The sequence below is a fragment of the Ixodes scapularis genome, unplaced genomic scaffold (genome assembly GCF_016920785.2).
Source record: "Ixodes scapularis isolate PalLabHiFi unplaced genomic scaffold, ASM1692078v2 PGA_scaffold6__148_contigs__length_123643588, whole genome shotgun sequence".
Taxonomy (NCBI): domain Eukaryota; kingdom Metazoa; phylum Arthropoda; class Arachnida; order Ixodida; family Ixodidae; genus Ixodes; species Ixodes scapularis.
The window spans coordinates 77,523,080-77,528,267 of NW_024609881.1; the positions used below are offsets into that span (position 1 = coordinate 77,523,080).

The 5,188-nt window shown below is 50.7% G+C and overlaps 1 pseudogene; it reads left to right on the forward strand.

Annotated features, from left to right (window-relative positions):
* The first annotated feature begins 4,096 nt into the window (after nt 1–4,096).
* LOC115315060 lies at nt 4,097–4,951 on the forward strand (annotated as a pseudogene).
* The last annotated feature ends 237 nt before the right edge of the window (nt 4,952–5,188 follow it).

Below are 5,188 nucleotides of genomic sequence, written 5' to 3' on the forward strand. Positions count from 1 at the left end.
TACTTAAACTTAGCCAAATGGTTCTATAGCCGGCAGCACGGAGACAAACTGAAGAGAGTCTTTATCGAACATTCACGCAGAACCTCTCTGCATTGAACTTTGCTTCAAATCCTGAACGGAAAAAATTAGTATTTTTTTTTTTTTTGTGGCCGGTCAACCTGACCAATGTAGACGTACTGGCTTCGACGTCCTCGTAATATAAATATTGGAGGCGCGATAGGTCAAAATGCCGTGACAGCATCTTACGTCGCGAGACTCGTCCCCCACCTTTTGAAAGCAGATAATTTCCCTCATTCATCATTTGCAGCGAGCAGGTTTTCCTGAATCAAGTAATTTCGAAATCAGCCACACTCCTTTAGTATGATCCAAAGGCTTTTTCGGCGAAAAGCAGCCAAGATGAATAGCCAACGCAGCGACCGGCGTGGGTGGCTCAATCTTGAAGCTAACCGAACACAACCAAACTCAAGAAAAGCAGCTATCGAACCTTCCCATTCACTTGACTGCAACATTGATGTGTCGTCCTGTGAAATGCCTCGTCTGTCGTCCTCAGTCCACTGTTCTACATCCTTATAAAGAAACCACTTATCAGTTACCAAGTAGTCGTCACTTTGAATGTGAATCGCGACAGACAAGAAATCAAAACGTTTTTCCGTGATTCCTCCCCATCCAAGAAATCGAAAGCACGCGACTGTGTGTTGTGGAGTAAACGGGCGTTCAAACACGTGATGGAAGGAAACAATCTACTGAGGCCTCACCACACTAATGATCACTCAGGCAAAGTTAAGAAATATTCAGACCTTCGTCAAATTACATTAATTGTTCGCCACCGCGCCGACTACACGTCTCCGCGAAAGCCACCAGAGACGCGGAGGGGCGCGGAGCGACCTGGACCGGCTGGTTCCCGGTTTTCCCGCTTGGTGGCGTCCGTTTTGCTGGAGTCGCGATTAGGGCCCGAGATCTCGAACCAGACGCAAGAAAAGTCGCTCCGCCGATTTTGGCGGATTAGACCGGAAGCCAGCCTGGCCAGCCCTCGGCGTGAACACGTGACTTCCTATCTCGCCGGACATTTCCCATCTCGCCTCGGAACTCCTTGCCTCGGAAGAGTTCGTAATGGCCGCTCGCGAAGTGCAACCCGCTTTACTGCTGCTGCTGCTTGATGACAATTCGTAGTCAGATTGCTCGAGCAGCTTCACCAGCAGCAGCGGCTCGAGTAACCGCGACGACGATGATTGCTTGTATGTCCCGTATGAGTTCGACTGCCTTTTCAGACTTCCGCAGAAGAGGCCGAAATTCGAGACGTTCTTGGACACCGTCCACGAGTATTCCGATGAAGGGGCAAGTGGGCCACGCTGATGCACATCGCTTATTGACACGCATTTTTCACATCATCCCGAAGGAAAAATCCATCAATGTAACCCTGTTTGGCAGTCAATGTTTTCTAGTGGACCGCTGACTGTGCCTGACTGTACGTCAAGCATGTCTGATTGGCCAACAAGTTACTCTGACCGACAGTCAAACTCCAGTCAAACTCTGCTTGTCAGCTTTCTGATGGTTTCCTGGTGGCAGTCGGCCGCCGCGAAATTCCATCAGGATGTCTTGGTGGCGATTCTGGCTGTGCATCGATTGTCTCTGACTGTACGTCAAAAAGCTTTGACGTGCAGACAGACGTACGGTCAAAGGACGTAAAGTTCGTTCGGACACCACTATTTCGTCAAATCTATGAATACGAAAAGTAATCTATGCACGAGAAAACGATTTCGGGACGTGAGCCCATAAAACCGCTGACGTTAGATATTTGACACGCAACCGACCGACAACCTTGACCAGAAGCCCGCCGAAGCGCCGAAAACGACACTTCGCTTCGCCCACAGAGGCTTCGCCGCTTCGCCGAGCTTTCATGAACGATCGCTCTCGACTCGTTTTGTTTGCCCGCTTGCTCCAACCTGTCGATCCTGCCAGGGTTCTACAATGACTTATGTTTTAGTAGAATTTCTACCCGACAAGACCCAGCCTGTTGTGAGTTCCGACGATGTAAGGGACTTTAGCGGTGTAGTTGAAGACGACAAGGTGTACCAGGTCTACTGGGCCGGTGACGCGCGAACAAAAGGGATCGTTCTACGACGCGAAAGTACTCTACATGGCAGGTGAGTAGAACTGAAGTACGGCGAGTGATGTAGGAGTGCTTTGCATAACATGCTGACGGCTTAAAGGGCAACTCCACTGCATTTTTACAATTTTCGGGTTATGATCTATTTAGTCGAAGTCGGCGACCCTGAATCACGAGATATAATTTGTTTTTCGGTAGCGTGTATAGTTTTGTAGATATCGCGAATCCAAGTATCGCTACGGCGGCACGGCGAAACCGAAACTACCGGCTGAAGCAGCCTGGCAACATTGATAGTAGTGGCGCGTCGTCGGCCTGACCTAGTTTTGGTCCCGCGCTTCCGAGCCGACGCACCGTCAATGTCGGCTCAGTCGCACGTGGAGTTTCAAAACAGAAGGTAAGTTGCACATTTTCTTTTTTATCGCTTCACTTTGTTAATATGCACCAATGGTAGTAAGTTTTAGTGTGCATTTATAAATTTGCCAGCCGAAAAGCGAATCCGACTGCTATAAATATGACGCGGTCAGTGCCGGCGCAGCGTAACTGTATTTTTTTCTTGCTCGCGGACCGAGAGAAAAAGGAATAATGGGAGATATAGGGACATATGTATCCACAAGCGGTCTAAGTTGCTAAGCTTTATGTGCACGCAAGTTAGATCAGCCGCGACCTGCTGCGTCCGGCCGATCGTGCTGGAGCAGCCGGCGGACGGTACGCGAACAGCGACGGCACTGCATCGTTCTTCAAAGACGCGTTTTTCGTGGAGAAACACGCAACAGTCAGCAGCCGCAGATCCCGTGTGTAGGTGTCTGCCGTAAAGTGCCGGGAGCAGAGCTTCGCGTTGGAGCTCGGAGTCGAAGGTCTTCCGAAGTCTATCCGGCGAACGGCACCGACCCACACCTTGTGCCTCTTCCGGTCTCTTGGGAACCTGTGGAACCGCAGCTCCGGGTTGCGCACTAGGTTGCTGGTGCAACGCACTGCACTACAAGTCGTGCTCGACATTGCCCAACGCGAGCCCGGCGAGTCTCTCCGGCTCCACGACACGCGCGTGAGCGAGCAGCACCATTTTGCTCTCTTCCGTGCTGTCGCGGAAGCAATGCTGGAGTTAAATGAACTGCCTGGGCGCTCATAAAAATAGGAGAACACAGAATAACGTGGTAGACACCTCTTGCCGTCAGCAGAATCGCAGAATGCCACGGGAAACGAAGCGTCCGCTGCGTCCGCACGAGAGCGTAGGACTAGACCTACGTCATTGCCCAGTGTTGCTTCACTAGCTCACCCGGTGCCAGCGTTGCTTACCCGCTTTCGGGCCGCTAACCGAGCCGGGAGAACATTTTTAATATTGGTTTTAATCGGTAATGCGGCGTCGGTTCGACGTGATATTTTGGGTATGACCGTATTTTGCCCCCCTAAAGCGATATCTGTCATTTCAATAGGGTCGACATTTTGAGTGGAGTTGCCCTTTAACTGCATTTGCAGCCGAAGCATCTCATATAAAACGATTAGTGAAATCGAGTTCCAGAAACGGTTCCATAGCAGGAGAAAGAAGAAGACGCCGTTTCGAACGGACGCGTTTTCATGTTCTCCGCTGCAAATCAACAATCGGCCCCAGGCCGAGGAAACCCTTCTCCTTCTGGTTCATATGCAAACAACGACTTTCAAACGATGCAACCGGTCAACGCTGCAGCCGCACCCGCGGCCTCAGGAAAAAGCCAAGCTCAGGCGACTAGCCCAGATGAGTATCGAATCCTACTTCCACGGTTTCCTCCCGGAAGCTTGTGCATCAATTCTGTTTTTCTTCATGCCGACATGTCGGGCAGGCCCTACCGTGCAATTGATTTTCGTGACGGACTCAAAGACGCCATCGAACTCCGAGAAGTGTTGTCCCTTGGACAGTTCCAAATGAGCCACGTTTGGATGGTTACGCTAGTGAGTTCTGAAGCCGCTGAGAAGCTCAAAACGGCAAAAGAACTGACGGTGAAGGGCAAAAAGTGCATGGTCATCGACCCGAACTCAAAAGACGTTAAGCTCAAGCTCCTCTGGCTTCCGTCGTACTTAGAAGATAAGAAGATTGCTGAAGCATTATCGCCATTTGGAACCGTGCGTAGCGTCTCGAGAGAAAAGTGGCGCGTGCCAGGGATGGAAAACATGGAAACGCTGAACAGAGAGGTCTGTCTGACTCTTCATGACATGACGACATCGGAAGATATTCCCCATCTGCTCAGAGTTGCCGGCATACAGTCCCTTCTGGTCATGTCCGGGCGACCACCTTTGTGCCTGAGATGCAAGAAAGTTGGTCACATACGCAGGCAGTGTCGCATCCCAAAGTGTGCGCGTTGCAACAGATTCGGACACGAAAGTGACGAGTGCTACTCCAGCTATGCAGCCGTGCTACGGGGCTCTGGCACAGAACTAGATGCCAACCAAGAGTTCATGGATATCTCCGAGGTCGTAGACGCCACTGGTGAGGTTCTTCCAACTCAAGCCGGGTCTGCAGAGGCCGGACCTCCTATTTCCGATAAGAACGAAGATCCAGCTGTCAAGGAAGTCTCGGAAACACCACAAGCCAGCTCGAAGACAGAGAATGAAGGAAAAGACTTGCAGGAAAGCAAGGACCAAAATACCCCGCTACAACAGGAGTTAACTCAGCAGCCTGCAGATCTTGCTGAGAAGCTGACGACGTCAGAAGGCAATGACGACCTACCGGACTCAATGGACGTGACCAAAAACAGTTCCAAGGACACTAACGACACCAAACGAAAACAAGATGCACCACCTGACACCACCACCGCGAGTAAGCGGAAACCTACCTTGCACCCAAGCTGCTAGTGTTTAAACCCAAATTCATAGCCCCTCTCCTCTCCCTCCCCTCCTCCTCCATCTCCCCCTCCCCCTTTCTCTCCTCCTTCCCTTCTAGTTGATGGCCCTCATTTTGCAACACTAAATGTTAGAGGCTTTAATTCTAAAAAAAAACAATATCAACTGAAACGTTTACTTGAAGATAAGGAGGTTGACTTTCTGGCCGTACAGGAAACAAAGCTCTCAACAGATGAACAGGTAGAGCGTGCCCTGCAGCATTTTCTGCGT